Consider the following 23,665-nt stretch of genomic DNA (forward strand, 5'->3'; position numbering starts at 1 on the left):
CATCTGGAATACGTACAGAATTTATATATGTGGATATTTACTGGGAAGTTATAATAGAGGGAAAATAAAAACTTAAATTTCAAACTATAAAACAATGATTAAAACACAGTACCTTTCATGCAATGAAACAGTATACAGATTCTAAAAAGTCTGTTTCTGGAGACATTTAATAGCAATGCAAGGATAAAAGCATGAGTCCCCATTTTGTAATATACATTATATGTTGTCTGTGTGTGAATATAAACTGTGAGTAAACAAATTTAAAGGAGTGGGAAAAGACAACTTTAAAAGGGGAAGAAAATATACCAAAAGTATATTTACTATCCAGCAGTTACAGTCATTTTCTATTTTTTTTAAACATTCCTATCTTCCCTGAATTTTCCACAATAACTGTGGAAAGAAAAATATAATGTATACTTAAAAGAAAGATAAATACAACAGATTAGTAACAAGTGGACAACCTGGAAAAGGTGTTTAAATAAAAGCTGTATTCAGAACTCCTTTGTTCTTGGTAGTTGTTTCCTTCTCCCAGGCAACTTGCTTGACCATCTGCCTACGGAGGGTCATGTCACTAGTCTTCACCAATGAAGGAGTTCAAGAGATGGGATCACAATGCCAGTCTCTACTGTTTCACACTGTACAATACTGACTGACCAAAGAAACCATTTATCATGAGTTTAGGAGCTAAAAGAATATTTTTTTTTTCAATTATATGATTCCACCTTTGCAATTTTGCTGACAGTCATTAGACTTAAAAACGGACTCTCATAAAGAAACATACTAAATACTAGAATAAACTTGAAAGTTGAAGGACTACATGAAGGCATACTAATATGCACTGATAGCTTATGCAATCAAATTTTGCTTTGGGAACAAATTAAAACTGGTTCATGAATGATTTTTTTCATCGCAGTTACAATTTGTAGCCCAAAGAAAAATTATTAAGACTAGTAGAAAAACATAAATGTATGCTCAAGAAAAATCTTTATCATTATGGTTAATGATTTAAAAGAAGAAAATTCAATTGGGTTAGAACTCCATTCCCATCATCATAAGAAATTTGAGCATAACATCTGTTGACAAAAAAAAGAGTGGCTAAAGTTGAAGAATGACTGAAGAGCTCTTTCAAGAACCAGCTATTTATTTACTTAATTATTTTTAAAGAACAATTTAAAGAAGCTGAATCACCTAAATCCCGGTTAAAGGTGAGAAAGGCATTTCTTTCCACTGAAGAAAAAGCAGTAAATGTTCTCTGCAGCTTACTACCACCTACTGGTACAACAAAATTTCTCATTGATGAGAAAGTGATAATATGCACACTGTCTGCTTTTTAGATGGTGAGCTTTTTCCAAGACACTAGAAAGGACTAAGAGGGGTGACCTTGGGTGAAAGTCTGCAGAGTCTTAGAGAACACTCTCAGTCTGAAACCAGATGGTACAATTCTTAGAATAGTTTATTTAGCTGTTCCCAACACATCAGTATTTAAAGGCATAAATATTGTTGCTTCTGTCTTAATGAACCTTATAAAGAAGACATACAGCCACCAGAGCAAGTAATGAACTCTCATCAATTCACTCCCACTAAGGATCTATCAAAAACAAATGTCCATATACAGACCTGAACACCAACCAGAGAGAGTAAAACTACATTCAACCCTATAAGAGGACTTGTGAATCTTTACAGGCTCACGTCCACCTCTTTTGTTATTTGACCTAAAGAGCCATCAGACTGTCTTCATTATAATGATGCACATTTGTATGTAGGAGAGTTATAATTTATTGGTCCTCAAGTCTCTTTTCCTCAGAGCCAGTTTAAAACAATTAGGATTTGCAAGCTGTTCCATAAAAGATAAGCACCCAGCCTCAGGGGGTGATATTTCACACAGGCTGACTAGTGCATGTTAAGTAGGTGATGGCTCCTCAGCTGGCCCTGTCCAAGGCAAGTGTCCTCAATGTTCAAGGTAACGATGTGTTGGGGGGAGTATTGGGGGAGGTGGGAAGTGTCTTTTAAGCTTAATCACTAAGTTCAAATTTTAGAAAGCATTTCTCACTGTTTCAATAGCTATAGGACTTGAGAGCTTTATTTTCTCCCTCAAGAGAAAAAGTAAACAAGCCAGCAGAAAGTACCACGTACAATTATTAATTGTACATGTCTTCTTTATGCCAGTGCTCCTTTGGAACTTCAAATCCTCAAAAGCTTTTGGCAAATTAATAGAAGATCAAAGTCAACTGTCCAGTCCATCAGCCAGTTAGTAGATAATGTAAGACAAAGGAAACAGAATCAAAGAGAGGCAACAGATTCGTGCATTTATCATTTACTGAATCACTACATTAGAAATGGAAGATACAAGTAAATTAAAAAATCACAGTCTTTGAGGGGAGAAAAAGACTCATAAAAGTGGTACACATGGTGAGCTAAGTAATATGACAAAATGCCAGGGGAGTCAGGTAAGGATCCCTCCACTCATCTCGAAGGATGAGTAGAAGTTTGACAGATGGATGAGAAAAAGAAATGGGAACCAGTTAAAACCCATCTGTCTCAAAGGAACTAAAGAAGGTACAAATAAGCAAAGCTCTCACATTCCTTCACCAGGGCGTAAATTTAAAACTGTCTCTAGATATTGCTCAATGTCCCCAGGGCATGGGCAAGGAGCGCAAGTGCTGGTTAAATCATCATCTCCAGTTAAGAACTTAGAGAATTAACATTTACACACACACACACACACACACACACACACACACACACACACACAATTTGATTTTTTTATTGTATGTCCCATTTATTCCTGTTGCTGCCATGCATTTCCTCTCTCTCCCGCTCACGCTCCCACACTCTATTCCATGGGTGAAGCCAGGCAGGCTCAGCTCCTAGGCTGCATTTTGCTCCCTTTACTCCAGTACCTCTGAGTTCAAGAACAGAGTTACAGGGACCAGTGCCCACCAAGCAGGGCTATTTCTGGAAAAGGCCATATACCATACAAAAGGACAGCTTACTCGGACATGGAGAAAAACACTAGGAGCTGCTCAGATAATTATACATGTGCCAGTTGCTAAAAATCAGTATCAGTTTTAAAAGAAAACAAAGTTACTTAATAATCCCCTCCCTGTTTCACCATCAAAATGATACAGATATTTTAGATATACACCCACACACACTTCTAAAATCAACAAGGGAGTTTACAAAATTAAATAAAAAGTAAAACATGTCAAGATAAAAAACAGCAAATGAAAACTCAAGAAAAACTTACAAGAGAAATGGATGCTGACGAACCCAAGATGGATTTATTATTTGTAATTAAATCCTAGTTTTGAACTCTTGCATTTGCCACCCAAAAAATATTTCTTACACTATTCCCCAAATAGCAGGCAAGAATGAAGTCCTCTGTGCATAGAGACAACTTCCAGTAACTGTCCAAACTGCTTCAGACTGGGCAAGATACCAGCATGGACCAAGGGAGACTAGCATCCCCAAGTTTCTGACGCCATTTTGCTTAAATGGGTGGATGAACACCGGAGGACTACAGACAACCAATATGCACTTAAAAATAATGTCCATTGTGTGATTTTAAAGCTTTAATTGGAAAACAAAGAGACTTCATATAAAAATTCCAATTTCTAGCTTCTCTTGAAAAATCCAACGATCTGGCAACACTGGGGGTGAATTCTCCCATTGCAACATGGGACGCCGTAGTTGCCTTAGAGTCAGGCACGCACCTTCCTGTTTGCCCCGGTCCCCACTGGACCTGCTTCACATGGTGAGTTACCTCACTGGCCCCACTGAGCAGTTGTGCTTGCAACTTTATTTTAGATGAAGAACCAAGACAAAGGAAGTCTACCAATCTCATTCCCTAATTAAAAACAAGCAATTCAATCATGAAGAATGAATCAAGGTTAAATGTTCAAAAGATAATGCTTTCCTCTACAGACAAGAAGGAAAATTGGGTAATACGACTTTGCTATAAGCCATCCCTATAGACTATAAAACCAGAAGGATATACTACTCCTGAGCAGAAGGACCGAAACTACTTAGAATGTTTCCCTGATGTAAGTACTTTCAGAACAAGAGTGCAGTACATTGCATTTGGCTCTAATCTTCATCCCTCCCTATACACACTATCCTTACTTCTAGGTGGAGTTACCAGCCCGGGCCCCAGCAACCGGGCTTAGCTATATGACTCACTTTGGCCAATAGGATTTGAGCACAAGCAGGGGCTTGAAATGAGATTACACACTGGAATTTGCTCTCTTGCAAGGCTTCCATCACCAGGATGTGCCCAGGCTATGGTGTAGGAAGGTGTGGGATCCATGGCTGCCCAGTGACTTCCAGCTTAGATCAGCCAGATGAACACAGACAAATCAGTGAGTCTACAGATGATAAGCAGACAGCTTAGCTAACCCATTGCATAGGCAATAAACATGTATTGTCATATGCCTCCAGTTTTGCTTTGCTATGCAGCAAGAGCTAATCTAGCTGAAAAATATAGTTTACTAATAAATCATTTGATTTAGTTCAGAGGATGGTGAATTTCCTGAAGTTTCTTCTCAAGCCTACTCTCCTTCAGAAAACAGGTGGGTTTCAGACTGTCTTCTAATGGTGGAAGAAAAAAAAAAAGATTCAAATTAGGATGCACAAAATAAGCCCAAGCAGTTGATGAAACAAGTGACAGGCTAGCAATTTTTGAGAAAAAAAATCTAAACAATCATAAATAGCAGCTGGGGATATTTGTTCTCTGTATAACATTAAGTTTTTTGAAAGAAACCAGCAATTTCCTAAGTATATTATAAAGCACATTTGTTCTCTTCCTCCTAGTTTTTAAAGTATAAACAGAAACTCCTCTTGACTTTCCCAGGGAACCAAATAATTTTAAGAAAGGAAAATTGTTCTTATTCCTATTGTACCTTAAATTTGCATATTGCTATATGGCTTACAAAGCATTTGTTAGTCTTTTCTCTTTTGATCTCCCATTTCAATCCTGTGAAGTTGGTATAATTACAACTCTCTACCTTTGCTGAAGAGAAATGGCTAAAATACTTGTCCATGATGGCTTTGCTAAAAAGTTACAATAACAGAACTGGAAGTCACACCTTGTGACTCTGCTTTCTCCACTGCATTCTATACATAAAGAATTATGTAAACTCCAAATACACTGCCCAATCACTCAAACGTTTTCTTTGTCCTCCCCTACTCTGTTTCTTATGATCCATCCTCCCCCTCCAAGAAATGCACTTCAGGCTGGAATATTCCATATGTGCTTGCTTAAAGAGTTATATAATGAGCATAATAAAGCATTAAATACTTACATCTGCCATTAATCCAATTTATTACAGCTATTTTAAGATGTCTTTTAAATAATCCTGTCTCTTGTTAAGAATATTTACAACTAGAGCACCTAGGTGGCTCAATCAGTTAAGAGTCCAAAGGCCCCGGGATCGAGATCGAGCCCTGCATCAGGCTCCACACTGACAGTGTGGAGCCTGATTAGGATTCATTCTTCCCCTCTCTCTTTCTGCCCCTCCCGCACTTGCACTCTCTCGCTCTCTCAAACAAACTTTAAAAAACTGTAAAAAGGATATTTACAACCCATTTCAGACAGCAAAGCATATCTATTTTTTCAGAAACCACACCCTAAAACCTTAATTTTTTTTAAAAAAAGCATTCTCTTCATGATGTAAATGTATTTCCTATTTCTCTTTTTCTGCCACTCTTTCTCAATCCCCATATTTCTTTCTTGCCCCATTCTTTTTTTACTTTGCATCTTTAGATCTTTCCTGTAACTCTTCTATAATAAAAACATAGAATATATCTTTATCATACTTACTGATACACTCATTCAAGAGTTTGGTATTTATTCTTAATTTTAAAAGTGGATAAATAGAATGATTTATATACTCTTTCCAAAGTATAAGAAAATAATTTAGGTCACCTGGGTGGCTCAGTCAGTTGAGCATCTGACTTCAACTCAGGTCATGATCTCACAGCTCATGGGTTCGAGCCCTGCATCGGGCTCTGTGCTGACAGCTCAGAGCCTGGAGTCTGCTTCGGATTCTGTGTCTCCCTCTCTCTCTGTGCCTCCCCCACTTGCATTGTCTCTCTCTCTCAAAAATAAATAAACATTAAAAAAATTATACACACACACACACACACACACACACACACAGAGAGAGGGAGGGAGGGAGGGAGAATATAACTTACAAATTAAAAAAAAAAAAAGGTATTAGGAGTTCTTAACTTTGACTTGTACCATGAACTGTTTCTGGGAATGTTTTTAAAAGTATGAATAAAAATTTTAAACCTACAGGATTAGGGGCGCCTGGGTGGCTCAGTCAGTTAAGCGTCTGACTCTTGATTTCAGCTCAGGTAATGATCTCAAGGTTCATGGGTTCAAGCCCCACATTGGGCTCTATGCTGACAGTATGGAGCCTGCTTGGGATTCTATCAACATAAACATTTTAAAAAAATTTTAAAAACATCTACAGGATTAGAAAGAAATCCAATTATAATGACATGCACTATAATATCATTTAAATACTATTTAAATAAACATAATATCATTTAAATTACACTTAAAAATTACACTTAAAAATTAAAAATTACACTTAAAAATTACACTTAAAAATTAAATCATTGGGAGTCCATGGAAGTAGACCCCACTTTAAAAACCTCAATTTCAAAATCCTTCAAAAAAACAACAGTTGAGACAATATTAATGCTGAATAACTAGTGCTTTCACATAACAGATTGCCATATGACAATAACCCTACAAAGTATTATTGTCCTGATATATATACAAAAGGCGTAAAGAAACTGAGTATTAAGTGTCCAAGGTTATAGGGCTACCAGGTGGCAGAGCTGAGTCTTGAACCTTTCTCCAAAGCCCAAGATTCCTAGTTATCCCTTCTCTTCACCAATGGCACCACTCAGAATCCAGGACTCTTCTCGACTCATTCCTAGCCACCAACATAGTTTCTCTAACTAGGAGTCTTTTCCTATCCATTCCAACTTTCACTGACACTTCATTGCCCATGGAAGATTGAGTCTAGGTTCTTGAATTCAAGAATTCAGGAATTCAAGACCTTCAGCTAGCCACCCCCCCCTTCTCCCACAAAAGAACTGTAACAAGCATAAGGCCCACATTCAGCTGCTGTTACACCAGATTCTCCCACCACTTCATTCTTCACTAATGTCACTAGTTCTGTCTAGAACACCTGCTGTCTACTATTGCCACTTATTTCAAGTCCACTCATCATTCCAGGCATAGCACAGATAATATAACTTCACGGATGCCTTTCATCTCCAGCCAGAAGTGATCTGTCCTTCCTCTGCATTCTTATAGCTCTATAATCATAGTAAGACATTAAACATGCCCATAAAATGTAAATATTTGTGACACATATTTTTTTTTTAATTCCTTGAATAGGTCAGACTCATTTCACTGCCAGATTCACAGCCTAGAACATTTTCACTCTTTTTCCCTTGGTTAACTCTTACCTTTTCCTTCAAATCTGAGTTCACAGAAAACGCCCCTTAAAAAACTTTCCTTCACTGCTTCCACCCAACTCCAGGCCAAGTGCCCATAGTGGATATGACCTCGTTACAGCCGATAGACAAACTGGCTGTTTACTTGTCTGTTCCCTCAGTAGACTCTAAATTTCAACAGAGACTCTATTTATTTTGTTCATGGTTGTATTTCAATACCTAGCATAGTGCTGGGCATGTAGTTGGAACATTTTTAAATGAATTTACAGGTAAATTTTCCTTATTCTCCTGTCTGATTAATCCAGAGACAAATTTCAAAGTACAGGCCCTTGCAAACATCATGTACTAATTAAATAATTGTTGCATGAAATAATTCTAGTGATAAATGGCTTAGATTAATTATCTTAAGCCTTCAAACAATATGGATTTAACTGAAAAGCAGTATCAATAGGAATATTTGATACTTGATAATATGTCTATTTAGAGTAAATAAGGATAAACATTTCAAATTGACTTGAATACGTGTGTGAAACTTATAACTGAATCAAAACTAGAGGGTTTCCAGGGCGCCAGGGTGGCTCAGCTGGTTCACTGTCGGACTTCAGCTCAGGTCATGATCTTCAGTTCGTGAGTTTGAGCCCTGCATCTGGCTCTGTGCTGACAGCTCAGAGCTTGCATCCTGCTTCAGATTCTGTCTCCCTCTCTCTCTGCTCCTCCTCCGCTTGTACTCTGTCTCTCTCTCAAAAATAAACATCTAAAAAAAATTTTTTTAATTAAAAAACTAGAGGATTTCCTTGACTTACTACAAATCACCTTATCATTGTCATTTGCACTGGCATTCCTCAATTCCTCAGTTATTGCTTATCTGTACTACAGAGCTCTAAACTCCAAATTACCTAGGCTCTTTATCATCTGGGTCCATTCTCAGTACTGTTTCAATGTACCAACTGCCACTCACCCATTTTTCCCATTTTAAAGCCTTCACTCTCGCATGACAAGCTTTTCTCTTCTTTCTAGGATCTATAAAATTTGCCTATCTCTTCTTCCTTTAAAATACTAATCATAGGTCACTTTTTCAATGACATCTCTCTTCAGAAAAGCTTAGTTTAGGTTTACCTTTAATTCACTCATCCATTCACCCATGAGCACTCATTCATTCACTCATGAGCACTTATATGGCAACTCCTATGCACAGGGTAGACTCTAAATGTTCATCAGCTAACTGGATTCATGTAACCACAGATACTCCCATCTCCCAAACACTGTAAGCACCAGCATTGTACAGATCTACATTAAGAGTTATAAAAATTTCAGGGGCGCCTGGGTGGCTCAGTCGTAGAAGCATTCGACTCTTGATTTCGGCTCAGGTCATGATCTCAGTGTGTGAGTTTGAGCCCTGTGTCAGGCTCTACATTGACAGCATGGAGCCTGCTTGGGATCCTCTTTCTCCCTCTCACTATCTCTTAAAATAAATAAATAAGAAAGAAAAAGAGTTATAAGAATTTCAGAGAGGGGTTATATCTGAGAAAAGCCTGATCAGCCTCTTAGGACCACTCATAATCATTAATAACAAGACACCAGAAACAAGGTTAAAAATATAAAGCAAGGGGTGCCGAGTGGCTTAGTCAATTAAGCATTCAACTTTTGATTTCAGTTCAGGTCATGATCGTGACATTAAGCCCCACGTCCGGCTCTGCCTGAGCATAGAGCCTGTTTAAGATTGTCTTGCTCCCTTTCCTTCTGCCCCTTTCCCCTTCTCTCAAAAAATAAAAATTAACTTAAAAAAGAATAGTGCAGTTGTAAAGGATGCAAAGGATACATAAACAGGCGATTCACAGAACACATATAGCCCTAACAAACATACAACATACTTTATTTCACTAATAAATGCCAACTAAAATGATAGAATCAGATTCTCCTTTCTCTGTTTTGTATAAATGAAAAAAAGCTTTGGCATGGGCACCCCCTTACTGTAAGAGTATTAACAGAATAGCTTTTCTAGAAAACTGACAAGTAAAAATAAGTAATATTCATCTAGATTCTATCGAGTAGGTATATAGATTCTACATCTATAGGGGCGCCCAGGTGGCTCAGTCAGTTAAGCATCCAACTTCGGCTCAGGTCATGATCTCACCATTCATGAGTTTGAGCCCCACTTCAGGCTCTGTGCTGACAGCTCAGAGCCTGGAGCCTGCTTCAGATTCTGTGTCTCCCAATCTCTCTCTACCCCTCCCCCGCTCATGCTCTGTCTCTTTCTCTTTCTCTCAAAAATGAATAAATGTTTAAAAAAATTTTTTTAGATTCTACATCTATAAATATTATTCCAGGAAAACAGTAGAAGTCAAATGTATACATCTTACCTGTAGGTGTACATATAATTTCATTGCAGAGTTATTTATGTTAGTAAATAAATAAATAAGAAAAAACACAAATAATACCGTAAATGTATCCAGTCATTGGGATACTGGTAGCAGTTAAAACCCACAAGGAGAATTTTATGTGCTGACTTGTAATATTAACAAGAAATAAAAACACACTATGGGATATTTATGAACATACTGAAAACACTTTCTAGTAGAATCAACCTAGTGACAATACTCTATGGATAACTATAAACTCTAGATTATTTGCACATTACTCCCAGATGTGTCAAGACTGCAGCTGAGAATTTCTGGGCTAGATTATCCTAGCAGGACCTTCCAGCTCTAAAATTCTTTAAATCTAAGGACTTTGTACAACACAGATCTTGGACACAGTGTTACTGCAAGGTCTCAATGGGTCTCCCCTATATGTTTAAGTGCCTTTATCAAAATGCAACATGAAAATGTTAAAAAGTGTCCAGAATTTTAAATCTATGTTGCAAAACTTGAGTTTTGTTTGTTTTTGCAACACTTGAGTTTTTAACACTACACCCTTGATTTTCAATTCGTGTTGAATATGCATACTCTACAGAAATCACAAATTATAACTACCTCTTACCTCAATAATGTAAAGAACATTGTACCTTAAAAAAACTGAAAAAGCTAACAGAACCCTCTGAATATATAAAGAGACAAAAAACAGTAAACATTGCTTATATGGTATACCTAATCTAAAAACGCTAACTCTAAATCAAATCTGACTTAAGAGCAGTCATAAACAGCAATGGGTCCTCTTTGTAGTGGACAGGACTGGGATTTGGAATCAACAGATCTGGAGACAAAGACCACTCTTTTGGGGCTCCAGATACCAAGAACGTCAAAAAACTCTATCTTAACCTCAACTGTTTCATTTGTAAAATGAAAATAAGCATAATAAAAGTGGCACAGAGATAAAATGCAAAAGGTGCCTAATACAGTGCCTGGGACAAAATAGGTTCTCAAATACTGGTCAAACAGAAACAGATACATCACTGTTGCTTTTGTTGAGGTATCTAGTTTGTTCCCCCTGAATTTCTGTAACATCAAATCTATTTTGTTCATCTGCATTTTTGTAACACCCTTTCACAACCAACCTATTTTATCTTTGTACTACATATTAGAAAGGAGTTTCTTGCCCCCCCCCCCAAGTCTACCTGTTGAAATATATTTATCCACCATATGCAAAAATTTGTTAGCTCAGAAACTCAGGGAGAAAGCATACTTACAAAACACACCCCCAAAACTCCGTGTTGTTCTCCTCTGAGCTCAGTGCTCTTCTTTGGCACATATGTCTGCCTCCTATCATTTCTTCATGAGGTTCAGGGCAAAAGGCCTAGTCAAGTAGACAATCTTTGGTTGCCCTACACCTTCCCCAAATCACCTACAGACAAATGAAACAAGGGGGTAAAACACACAACCTTAATTTTTTTATACAATGAAAGATCAAAATAAGCTCACTCTCACTACACACAATTTAGTGCATATCAGAGAACACAGAAAATTATCCTTAGATCATGTAAAAGCCCCAGTGAACTCACAGGAATTCTTTACATCCAAGTGCCCAGCCAGCATAGTCTTCACTGGTCACTTCCACTCATGCCTGGTCACCCCTTGGGCTGGCTAGGGTGAATTGTAGCCAAAGTCTGGCCAAAAGTAGTGTCCCTGAGCAGATCTATTAGTGGGTAAACTAAGGCAGATAACGAAATTAACATGTTACTTCTGAATTTGATGGCTAAATTGTATTTCTAAGCCAGTAAGGAACTATCTGATAGCACTCCTAAAGGCAACATTTTATAAGCTACCCAATTCTTCCCACATTTAGTATTGCAAATCAGTAAGTAAAATGCCTTTGGTTGTAGGAAAGAGCTACGGACAGAAATGTTTTCAATTCTTTGTGACTACTTTCAAAGCAATCTGCAAAAACCCAGCTAGTTATTCTGATAATTGGTCATTGTCTCAAAAAAAAAAAAAAAGTATTGTGGAAAAGTTAAAGTAAACTGTTAGAAGGTTCAAAATGGCCCACATCATGCAATGACAGAGAGGACAGACTGGGATGACACAGGTATAGTGCACAATTCACTCTTTAAAAAAAAAAAAAAAAAAATGGCGGGGGGGGCAAACTTCCCCAGGTGAGTTATACCAATAACCAAACTGTTCTGTGCCAATGTGAAATGGCTGAAGTTTTAATCTTCTATCTGAGCTGCCAATAAAGTAGTGACTGGCCACATGTGGCCTAGTGAGCTCTTAAAACCTGGCCAGTTTGAAATGACACGTGCTGTAAGTGTAAAATACATAAAAGAATGTGAAGACTTAATGCCATTAAAAAAATTGTTTTAAGAATGTAAAATATCTCGATAAATTTTATATTTGACTACATGTTAAAATGAAAACGTTTTGGACATACTATGCTAAATAAATTCTTAAAATTAATTTCACCAGTTTCTTTTTACTTGTCTAGCGTGGGCACCAGAAAATGTAAACGTTGTGTGTGGCTCACATTTTATTTCTATTACACAGCAAAGATCTGCATAATTGATAAAATAAATAACAAATACTGAGCATTTCTGTGTCAGGTCCTGTGCTAGATACTCCACACAAAACTGAGAACAGCTGCAACGTGGTTTTATTTTTTTTTCAACGTTTACTTATTTTTGGGACAGAGAGAGACAGAGCATGAACGGGGGAGGGGCAGAGAGAGAGGGAGACACAGAATCGGAAACAGGCTCCAGGCTCTGAGCCATCAGCCCAGAGCCTGACGCGGGGCTCGAACTCACGGACCGCGAGATCGTGACCTGGCTGAAGTCGGACGCCTAACCGACTGCGCCACCCAGGCGCCCCTGCAACGTGGTTTTAAATACGTCTGTGCAAGTGACTGAGCGTCATCAAACCAATAAAGGATGAGGCTGGAATTCAATGTCAGGTGTTCCTGCTAAATAACTCAAATAAGGGACTGTTAACAGCTAATGTTGGGGCAACCTCCTTCATGGCCTGGGAAAGCCAGGTCGCTGATACAGTGTTCCCAAGGGTAGCAAACTTTTGTAACCATAGAACAGGTACAAAAACGTCAAGTTATATCCCAGTCAAGCTAACACCAGAATGAGCCCAAATCCTTGACAGCTCAGGCTTCGCAGCTGCTAGCAACAAAACTAACCGCTCAAAAAAAAAAAAAAAAGCCTACGTAATTCAAATTCCCTGGATGACCTGGCCAGAATCTGTGAACACTCACGCCGAGAGAAGGGCGACGGGATACCAGGCACGCTGTCTCCCCCTACCCTGGCAACACTCCACCCACCCAAGGCCCCACTCCAGATTTCCTAGTAGCTTTTGTGTCCCCACCTCTGGGACCAGGGGAAGTGAGACCTAAAACGACTACGATAGGATAAGGAAGCAGTAAAGAAAGGGCGAGTAGGCATTTGAGGGCAGGTACCTGAGATAGAAAAGGACCCTAAGTCCTTAAAGCCGGATCATCGCCGAGGCCCCTCCCGGCTCCCACGGCCGCCAGCGACCCAGAAGGTGCAACTGACCTGACGCTGCGGCGCAACCGACTCTGCTCTCTCCAGACTCGCAGCTATGGCAACTTGAACTAGCCGCCCAGCCACAGCGAGCGAACAAGACCCCGCTGCTGTTGCCGCTTGGCACTCTGGGAGTTGTAGTCCATCTTGTCCTCAAAAGCAAGGAGTCGTCCAGGGAGAGAGGCCCTAGGAGAAACTTCAAATCCCAGCATGTCATACGACTGGCCTAAGGGCCACTTTCCCGGAAGAAGCCGGATTAGCTGGCATCTGAGTCCCTGGGCCTCGCCCTCTTGCCCTGTTCTTTTTTTTTTTTTAAAGGGCCAGTAACTTCTACAGGAAGCAAACACCTGAGAGTGAATTAACGGTAATTTAATCAGAAAAGTCCAAAATATTCACTTAAGAAAAAAAAGAAAAGAAAAATTCAAAGTAGTTGCAATAATGACAGACTCCGTTTCTTTTACTGCTTTCAGACAGGGAAGAGTAATTTCCATGAGTGAAATGTACAAATCCTCTTACTACCAGAGCACAATGTCTTTTTCCTAAGATCCACAAATTCTTAGAACTGGAAGGGAACAGAGAAGATTATCTAATAAAACCCTTTAGGCCTAGAAAGAGTGAGTGACTTACCCAAGATCACATTAACTCATTAATGGCAAACCAAAGTCTTTAAGGCTGTCACTTCATGATTGCTACTACATTGAGTCTAGAGTGTCATCTCCACAGTCATTCTAGAACATGAGACAGACGTATGCCACTCAGAGAAGTCGGTTTCAGCTGAGAAAAGGCAATAAAAACGTCAACAAAGAACTTAACTTCGGAAAAGCTAAGAAGTGAAAAATCAATTAGTCATGTAGAGCCTCATTTCTTTGTGCTCTGCCAAAAAGACCATTGATCACTTCCTCAAGTCTTAAATCAAAATTTACCTTATCTGTGAAAGCTTTCTTGGCTACTTCAAGAAGAGCTAGATCGCATTAAATGCATAGTTTCCCTATTCTAATAATTTTGTACTGTAATTTTCCATTTCCCTGTTGGTTTCTTCCATCAGACTCAGCCCTTCAAAGGCAGGGGCCAAATCTTTTAAAATCAGTACCTCTCTTCTCAGCCCTTCCTCACTTCCCACTCTCCCTTCACATCTCTTTCTCTCTCTCTCTCCCTGTCATACACAAAAACATAAATAATTAGCATATAAATTTGATGTGTTACAATAACTCCAACATTTTCTCTGGCCAACACTGAGGGGTAAAGTTTATTTCATAACCAGTTTGAACATAATTCTTCTAAAAATTACCTATGTATTTTCATCTATCTTCAAGCTGCTTGCTCACAGTTGTATTCAAGAATACACTCCACCTGACACAGAGATTAAGATAATTCAGAACAGCCATAAAATTTCCCCATATGCATGCAGAAGCATAATAACTCTATTATTTACCTGTTAATGTTTTAATTTTTCAAAACAATTACATTCATTCATTTAATTCAGCAAATGTATGCCGTATCTTTCTAGTATCCAAACATTGTATTAGACACTCAAAATGCAGTAAATGTGAGGAGACGAACATGTTGCTCTAAGTGAAAAAACATACCATTAAACAAATTCCTACAAATCTGGGTGATAGAGTACTGGGTAGGTTTCAATGCAGACACATAAAATAGAAACTTTTTAAGGAAGTGATATCTGATCAAATGGGGGAAGAATGACCACCAAAACAGCTAATGTCAGCAGTAATAAAAACTGTCCACAACCTCTCTTCACTGGTCCAACCATATTTAGAGAATAAATTCAATTCAGGAGACCCCATTTTTAAAGTGACATTACCAAAATAAAGCAAAATCAAAAAACACAACTGGAGCTAATGGGTGGAGAATCACATTTGAGTTCATTATGACCAAGATATTTTAAAATACACTATTAAATTACAGCAACTTTTGTCATATAGTGTGCTCTCAACCCACAGATATGACACCTAGAAAAAATATAGTGAAGTCAGATCATAGAATCTTTCTTCTTCTTTACAAGATAGACAAAAATAAGAAAGCCAATAAAAAAATATTTTACACAAAATGTGTCTTATAACTCCCCAATGACACTTATTGCTTTTAATCAGTATGACAGGCACATGTTATCCAACCCCAAAATCACACTCAAGTTGAATCACCTGATGTTAAAGCTGGAAAAACCCACAAAGATTATCACCAGCAGTAGCCATCTTCTGCAAACAATATAAATAGAAGTATAGAGAGATTACATGATGTAATTACATGATGGTTTGCTTGTGCCATTATAGTAAGATACCACAGAGTGGGGGGCTTAAAAAACAGAGATTTATTTCTCACAGTTTTGGAAGCTGCAAGTCCAAAAGCAAGGTATCAATAGCATTAGGTTCTCCTCAGGCCTCTTTCCTAGGCTTACAGGTAGCTGTCTTTTCTCTTTGTCCCCACATGGCCTTTCCCCGAAGTAGGCAAGTACCTGATGTCTCTCCCTTTTCTTATAAAGACACTAGTTATTTTGGATTAGGGCCCCACCCTTAAAATGTCATTAAACCTTAATTACCTGCTTAAAGGCACTATCTTCAAATATGGTAATATTGATGGTTAGGGCTTCAATGTATGGGGTTGGGGAGGAAGGGGGACATGATTCAGCCTATAACACATGATCTCCTCAAAATTTTACCTATTTACAATTAGTGTCATCAATGATCTTCCCACAACACCATACCTTGATAATAGTAGATGTGGCAGATATTTTTGACATACCTCACCCATATCACCCTTTAACTGGGAATGATTCTACCCACAGTGTTGGGCCCCAAAGCCTTGTTTATATTATACAAAGCCCCTTTTCTGACCATGGCTATTTGGTCAGTGGCTGAAACAATCTGGGCCAGTCAGGATCTTTATCCTCTGAGGGTTTAAAATTGGGACTCAAGCATTCAATTGGTTGCCTGAATAGTCTTGATGTGAGGGTACAAACTGAGGCTTTCTCAGTGAGATGACCATCTTTATCTATGTTCAAGGAGAAACTGAAAAATCTAATCTTCAGAGAAGGAGAGAAATGAGAAAATCAGCAAAAGTAAACCGCGCAGCCCCAGAGGAAATGAGCCTAAGAGGAGAGAATCTTGGTTCCTGACAATTTCCAAGTTCCTGGCCTTAATCTCTTGCTATTTCCACTTACATTTTATGTATTTGTGTTCTGAGATACTTTAGAGAAAGATGGAGGTGGTTAAATGTCCAGATTCAAGACTCAGACCACTTGGGTTCAAATTTTAGCTGTAATACCTATCAGCTATGTCACCTCAAGCAAGTATATTGAATCACTCTGTGTCTTCATGGAGATGATAAGAATAGTACCTAACATGTAAAGTTGTTTTGAGGATAAAAGAAATTAATGTATATGAAGCATTTCGCCCAGGGTCTAGCCCATAGTAAGCACTCGATATATGTTGGCTGATATATAACATGATCTCCCAGAATGTTAGTTCCATGTACATCGAGACTTTATCGTTGTTTTCTAGGTACTTAGATCAAAGAATATACCTTGTTGCCTACTGATGATTTCCCTCTTGAAGCTTAAGTTCTGTTGATTGAAATCCAAAGACCCTAGACTAAGATGACATTGGTGAATCCTAATTGTCCAGCCTGTGAGATCTGAGGTCCTAACATTACATGTAATTTTTTAGGCAGGTTTATCAGAAGTGATTCTGAACCATACCAAACATTAAACATCTAAGCGGCCTAATCAACAGAAGGTTCTGGAATGGGGCTAGTCTGAAAGCACTGACATGATCATCATACCCTAACTCATCTAGAATAAGTAAGCATAGGAAAGGGAATACAACTATTACATAAGAAGCTGGTGAGCAGCAGACAGAGGCTGTGTTATTTCAAGTAAAAGGGGCAGAAGTTTTGTTTCACCAATACCTTGAAAACTCATACCACTGTGAAACAACAGCAAATTGATTATTTCCATGTGATGGGAAAATATAATTGAAATACTAACCAAAAATTTCCTCAAGTATTTTCTTTTTCCACTTGGTTCTCCTCCAACCTCCATTTCAGCCAGCTAAGCTATTCTATGCTTATGGCCTCAGAGAAGGTGTATGACCACAGGAAGCAGAAAGGGAAAGGAAGAGGAGGAGAAAAAAAAGAAAAAGTATTCTTTTCTTGGCTTTTGAGCATTAGGCATCTAGATCCTCAGGTAAGACTGGTCACATAGTCACATAACTTGTGGGTCCAAGTGCAAAATGAAAATGTCAGGCCCTGTTTAAAATCGATTCAGATTGTCAAAAATGGTGTCAGCAGAGCCTTAAACCAAGAACACAGCTCTGTGGAATTGCCAGATCACCAATGGAACAGAATAGTTCAGAAATAAACCCATGATTATGGTCAATATATCTGTGACAAAGGAGGCAAGAATATACAACGGAGAGAAGACAGTTTCTTCAATAAATGCTGCTGGGAAAACCATACAGCTACATGCAAAAGAATGAAACTGAACCACTTTCCACTACCACACCAAAAATAAACTCAACATGGATTAAAGACCTAAATGTGAGACCTGAAACTATAAATACCCTGGAAGAGAACACAGGCATTTCTCTGGTGTTGGCCATTGTAACATGTTTCTAGATATGTCTTGTAAGACAAGGGAAACAAAAGCAAAAATAAATTGTTGAGACTACATCAAAATAAAAAGCTTTTGCACAGTGAAGGAAACCATCAACAAAACAAAAAGGCAATCTACTGAATGGGAGAAGTTATTTGCAAATGACATATCTGATAAGGGATTAATAAAAAAATATACAAAAAACTCACAACTCACCACCAAAAAAAACCCCAAACAATCCAATTAAAAAATGAGCAGAGGACCTGAATGGACATTTTCCCAAGGAAGATCTACAGATGTTCAACAGACACATAAAAAGTCATCAGGGAAATGCAAATCAAAACCGCAATGAGATATCACCTTACACCTGTTAGAAGGGCTAAAATCAAAGAGACAAGAAATAGCAAGTGTTGGTGAGGATGTGGAGAAAAAGGAACTCTCATGCACTATTGGTAGGAATGTAAACTGGGTACAGCCACTATGGAAACAGTATGGCAGTTCCTCCAAAAATTCAAAATATAAATACCAAGTGGTCCAGGGCACCTGAGTGGCTCAGTCGGTTGAGCATCCGACTTTGGCTCAGGTCATGATCTCCCGGTTCATGAGTTCAAGCCCCACATCAAGTTCACTGCTGTCAGCACAGAGCCCACTTTGGATTCTCTGTCCCCTTCTCTCTGGCTCTCACCCACTTGTGCTCTCTCAAAAATAAAATAAAAACATTAAAAGAAAAAATGCTATATGGTCCAATAATTCTACTACTGGATATTTTACACAGAGAAAACAAAACTACTACTTCAAAAAGATATGTGCACTCCTATGCATTAAGTGTTTATCTATCTCGAAAGAGAAAAAGAAAGTGCAAGTGGGGGAGGGGCAGAGAGAGGGAGAGAGAGAATTCCAAGCAGGCTTCATGCCCTCAGTGCAGAGTCTGACACAGGGCTTGATCCCACAAACTGCAAGATCATGACCTGAGCCAAAATCAAGAGTCAGACACTTAACCGACCAAGCCATCCAGGCATCCCCATTCCTATGTTTATTGCAGCATTATTTACAATAGCCAAGATATAGAAGCAACCTAAGTGTCTACCAATAGATGAATGGATAAGGAAGACATGGTATGATAAGATCAGGCCATTTGTGACAGCATGGATGGACTTTTTACTTATTATGCTAAGTAAAAAAAGATCGAGGAAGACAAATAACATATGATTTCACCCATGGTTGCCAGAGGGGAGGGAGAAGGAGAATGAGAAAAATGGGAGATATAGGCTTCCAGTTATGGATGCATAAGTCACTAGAATAAAAGGGACAGCATAAAGAACATAGTTAATGACACTGTAATAGTACTGTGGATGCAGGGGAGGGGCAGAGAGAAAGGGAGAGAGAGAATTCCAAGCAGGTTCAGCTCTGTCAGGGCACAGCCCGATGCAGGGTTCAAACCCATGAACCTTGAGATCATGACCTAAGCCAAAAACAAGAATTGGACACCGAACTAACTGAGCCACCCAGGCGTCCCACAGCAATGCTTTTTAAGACAGTAAATATCAGACAAAAAAGGGCAATAATCCCTGAGAGAAAGGAAACAAGTAAGGTTAGCCTTACAATTGCACAACTTAACTGCCTTGAATTTCTAGGTCATAGTACAAGGAGAAGGAAGCCAGGCAGTGGCTGGATGCTCTGAATTAAGGAAACAAAGCTGAGAATCTGAAAAGCCCAATGTAACTGGAGTTTGCAGGATAGAAACTGGAGAGAAGAGAACTACACAGAGAGAAAACTCCAGAGAACCACAAAGGGTCTCCATGGAGTATTCAGCTGAGTATGCATTTTCATATGCATGTGAAGAAACTAGAGAAAGGAGCATCTGACAAGATTGGAGGAGAAAGTGCCTGACTGCCACACAGGACCAGGAATGGGTGACTATTCCCAACAGGGAACTGAAATGCTTTATTACTCGTGGACTGTTAGGGTAGACACTCAGAAAAGTCTTGGTTCAGGAATGGGGAATATGTAGCAACAGATTAAAGCTACTCTGGCCCCATGTAACAAACCTGGAAAGCAAGATCCAAAACTATCAAGCTGCTTCCAAGTAATTTAACCATACCTGACAACAAACATCAAAAACCACTATATGAAGGCAAACAATCCAGCACCAAAAGGAGTAAAATTTCCCACGTCTGCTATCCAAACAAAGATTATCAGGTATGCCAAGAAGAAGGAAAATGCAACCTTTCTAAAATGACCCAAAATTAACAAAAATGTTAGAACTACCAAACAAGGACATTTTTGTGGGTTGAATTGTGTCCTCCAGAAAGATATCTTGAAGTTTTAACACCTGGTACTTGTGGAGGTGACCTTATTTAGAAATAGGGTCTTTGCATATATTCGAGTTAAATTGAGGTTATACTGGATTGGGGCTCACCCTTGTCCAATGACTGGTGCCCTTATATGTAGGGGGAATTTGGATCATAGAGACACACACAGAAAACATCTTGAGATTGGAATGATGGAAGCCAATGGACATCAGGGACTGTTGGTGACCATCAGAGTCTACAAAAGGGAAGGAAGTTACTCCCCTAGAGACGTCACATAGAACATGTACTTGACAACACCTTGATTTTGGACTTCTCCCCTCCAAAACTATGAGGGAATTATTTTTCTGTTGTTGTTGTATGTTTTTTAAGTTTATTTATTTATTTTAAGAGAGAGGGAGAGAGAGATCATGAGTGGGGAAGAGGTAGAGAGAGAGGAGAGGAGATCCCAAGCAGGCTCTGCACTATCAACACAGAGCCCTATGCAGGATTTGATCCCACGAACCATGTGTTCATGACCTGAGGCAAAATCAAGAGTTGACGCTCAACTGACTGAGCCACCCAGGAACCCATATTTTTCTGTTGTTTTAAGCCGTTGAATTTGTGATACTTTGTTACAGCATTAAAAAAATACAGACATCAAAATAGTTACTGTGGTTTTTATGTCCAAGAAGTTACAGAGATAGGCAAAATATGGAAAAGGCTTAATTTGAAATTCTAGATATGAAAACTTCACCTGAGATGAAATATATACTGATAGGATTAGTGGCAGATCAACTATTTCAGGAAGAAAAAAGAATCCTGAATTTGAAGACATAGCAAAAGAAACTATCCAAAATGAAAAACAGAGAAAAAATATTTCTAATGAAATAAATATCAGTTGACCTCTTTGTGAGACAACTTTAATCAGCCTAATAGAAGTGTAATAATCAGAATCCTCTCAAAAGAGCAGAGAGACATAGGGGATAGAAAAATATGAAGAAATGATATCTAAATTTTTTTCAAATTTGATGAAAACCACAAATATGCAAATCCAAGAACCTCAAAATACTACAGAAGTAATATGAAGAAAAATACATCAAGGCACATGGTAATCCAATTACTCTCAACCAGTGATAATGAAAGTCTTAAAAGCAGCCTGAGGGAGGGGGAAAAAAAGTGTGTTACAAAAGAACAAAGAAAGTTATGACAGAATATTTTCCTTGGAAACAGTGCAAGCAACAAAACAATCGAGCAATAGTTTTTGAATACTGAAAGAGAAAAATACTATCAATCGATAATTCTATACATAGCAATGATATACTTGAAAAATAAAGGCAAAATGAATGCTTTTTCAGGCACACAAAAGCTGAAATCATTCATAGCTAACTGATGTGTACTACAAGAAATGCTAATTCAAGTCTTATGATTTAAGTTTCTTTAAAACATAATTGACTATCTTACAAATAACAATGTATTGTAGTGCTTGTAACTTATGCATGGGTAAAATTCCTGGCAGCAGAAGCAAAAAAAGGCCCTAGGAGAGAAAAAATGAAAGTCAAGTACTTAGATCATACATAAAGTAGTGTAATATCAACTGAAGGCAGACTATAATAGCTTAAAGATGTATGCTATAAACCCTAATACAACCACAATAATAACTAGACAAAGAGTCATAGCTATGAGTCAACAAAGAAGATAAAATGGAATGATGAAATTTCCTGAATTAATCCCAAAAAAGGTTTTTACAGAAAAGGGGGGAAAAAAGCAAAACCAAAACCAGGTGAAACAAATATGAGACTAGTAGCAAGATTATGAACTTAAACTTATTATCGATAATGACATCAAATGTAAATGATCTATACAACCAAAATAAAAGATAGAGATTGCCAGATTGAGAGCAAACCTAACTGTGGCATGTGTAAGAAATGCACTTTAAATATAAAGACATAAAGAGGTTAAAATAACATATTGAAAAACAATAGTGTGGTAATGCTAATCAAAAGAAAGTTGGATTGGGCCTATCAATAAGTAGATTAAAAAACAAAGGATATTACCAAAATTAAGAAGCCCATTTAATAATGGTAAGGACATCAATTTACCAAGAAAATAAGAGTTCTAAACATCTATGTATAGGATGTCAATATACATGAAGCAAAAACTGACAGAAATGCAATAGAAAAAAAGAAAAATCCCCAATGTAGTAAAAAATACTCAGTACCCATAAATCATAGTTGATATAATAAGTAGAAAAATCATAAAAAATACATGACATTATCAACCATATGACCTATTGATACTTACAGAATGCATGCCTCAACAGCAGGAGAATACACTTGTTTTCCCAAATGTACACAGAGCATTTATCAAAATAGACCACATTCTGAATCATAATACAAGTGTCACTGAACTTAAACATTTTCAAGTCATAAAAACTGTATTTTTTCTCTAAATGGAATATTTTTAGAAATCAGTAACAGAACAATATCTGGAAAATCACCAAATATTTGGAAACTAACACACTTCTAAATAACCCATGAATCAAAGAAGAAATTTTTGAAAATTAGAAAGTATTGTAAGCTGAATGAAAATAAATTTACAAGATATCAAAGTTTATGAGATTAGTACTTACAGGGAAAATATAGCACAATATATCTATAATATTATCAAAGAAAGAAGTCTCAAATCAATGCCTTCAGCCTTAAGAAACTAAGAAGGAAAATCAAACCCAGTGGATGCAAAAAATAAAAAATAAAAAAACAACAAACAATAAAGATCAGAGCATTTATCAATTAAATGGAACATAGAAAAACAATATAGAATTATGAAACAAATGTATGCTTCTTTGAAAACATTAATAAATTCAAAATTATTGGCATAAATGTGTTCATAGCATTCTCATCATCCTCTTCATAGCTTGTATAATATGTTCTAGTATCAACTCTCTCATACCTGATACTGGTAATTGTGTCTTTTTTGCTTCTTTCCTGATTAGTTCACTGAAAGCTTATATTTTGATGGGGAGGGGAGAGCAGAAAGAGACAGGCAATAAATGAGTGAACTACTCAATAACAACACCCAATGATAAGTGACAGTGAAACAAGATAATATGATCAGGGGAGACAGTACTTTAGACAGGATTTTCAGACGAAAACTTTCTGAGGCATTGGTGTTTAAAGCAAGATTTGAATAATCTGAAGATCTGGGGACATGTTCCAGCATAGAGGTCCAGCGACAGCAAATCCCAGAGGTGATAAGAAACTTGTTCGAGGTCCAGCAAAGTGATGGTAGGGGGTGGACCTTGAAAGGCAGGGATCAGCAAACTTTGGCTTTCAGGTCAAAGCCTGCCCCAGGCCTACTTTGGTACAGCCTACAAGCTAAGAA

The 23,665-nt window shown here is 37.9% G+C and overlaps 1 protein-coding gene across 11 annotated transcripts in view; it reads right to left on the reverse strand.

The window, feature by feature from the left end:
- CEP128 (centrosomal protein 128) overlaps positions 1-13,551 on the reverse strand; it is a 376,215-nt gene extending 362,664 nt beyond the window's left edge. For 3 of the 11 annotated variants that reach the window (XR_008299569.1, XR_008299568.1, XR_008299570.1), the window contains exons 1-2: positions 13,303-13,495; positions 11,102-11,256 (exon numbers count right to left, since the gene is read on the reverse strand). The gene's annotated coding sequence lies outside the window, so the exon portion shown is untranslated. Of the gene's footprint in view, positions 1-11,101; positions 11,257-13,302 lie in introns of all 11 variants that reach the window. The other 8 variants (XM_027066335.2, XM_053224787.1, XM_053224790.1 and 5 more) reach the window with 5 other exon arrangements.
- Between the last annotated feature and the right edge of the window lie 10,114 nt (positions 13,552-23,665).

This window comes from Acinonyx jubatus, chromosome B3 (genome assembly GCF_027475565.1).
Source record: "Acinonyx jubatus isolate Ajub_Pintada_27869175 chromosome B3, VMU_Ajub_asm_v1.0, whole genome shotgun sequence".
Taxonomy (NCBI): domain Eukaryota; kingdom Metazoa; phylum Chordata; class Mammalia; order Carnivora; family Felidae; genus Acinonyx; species Acinonyx jubatus.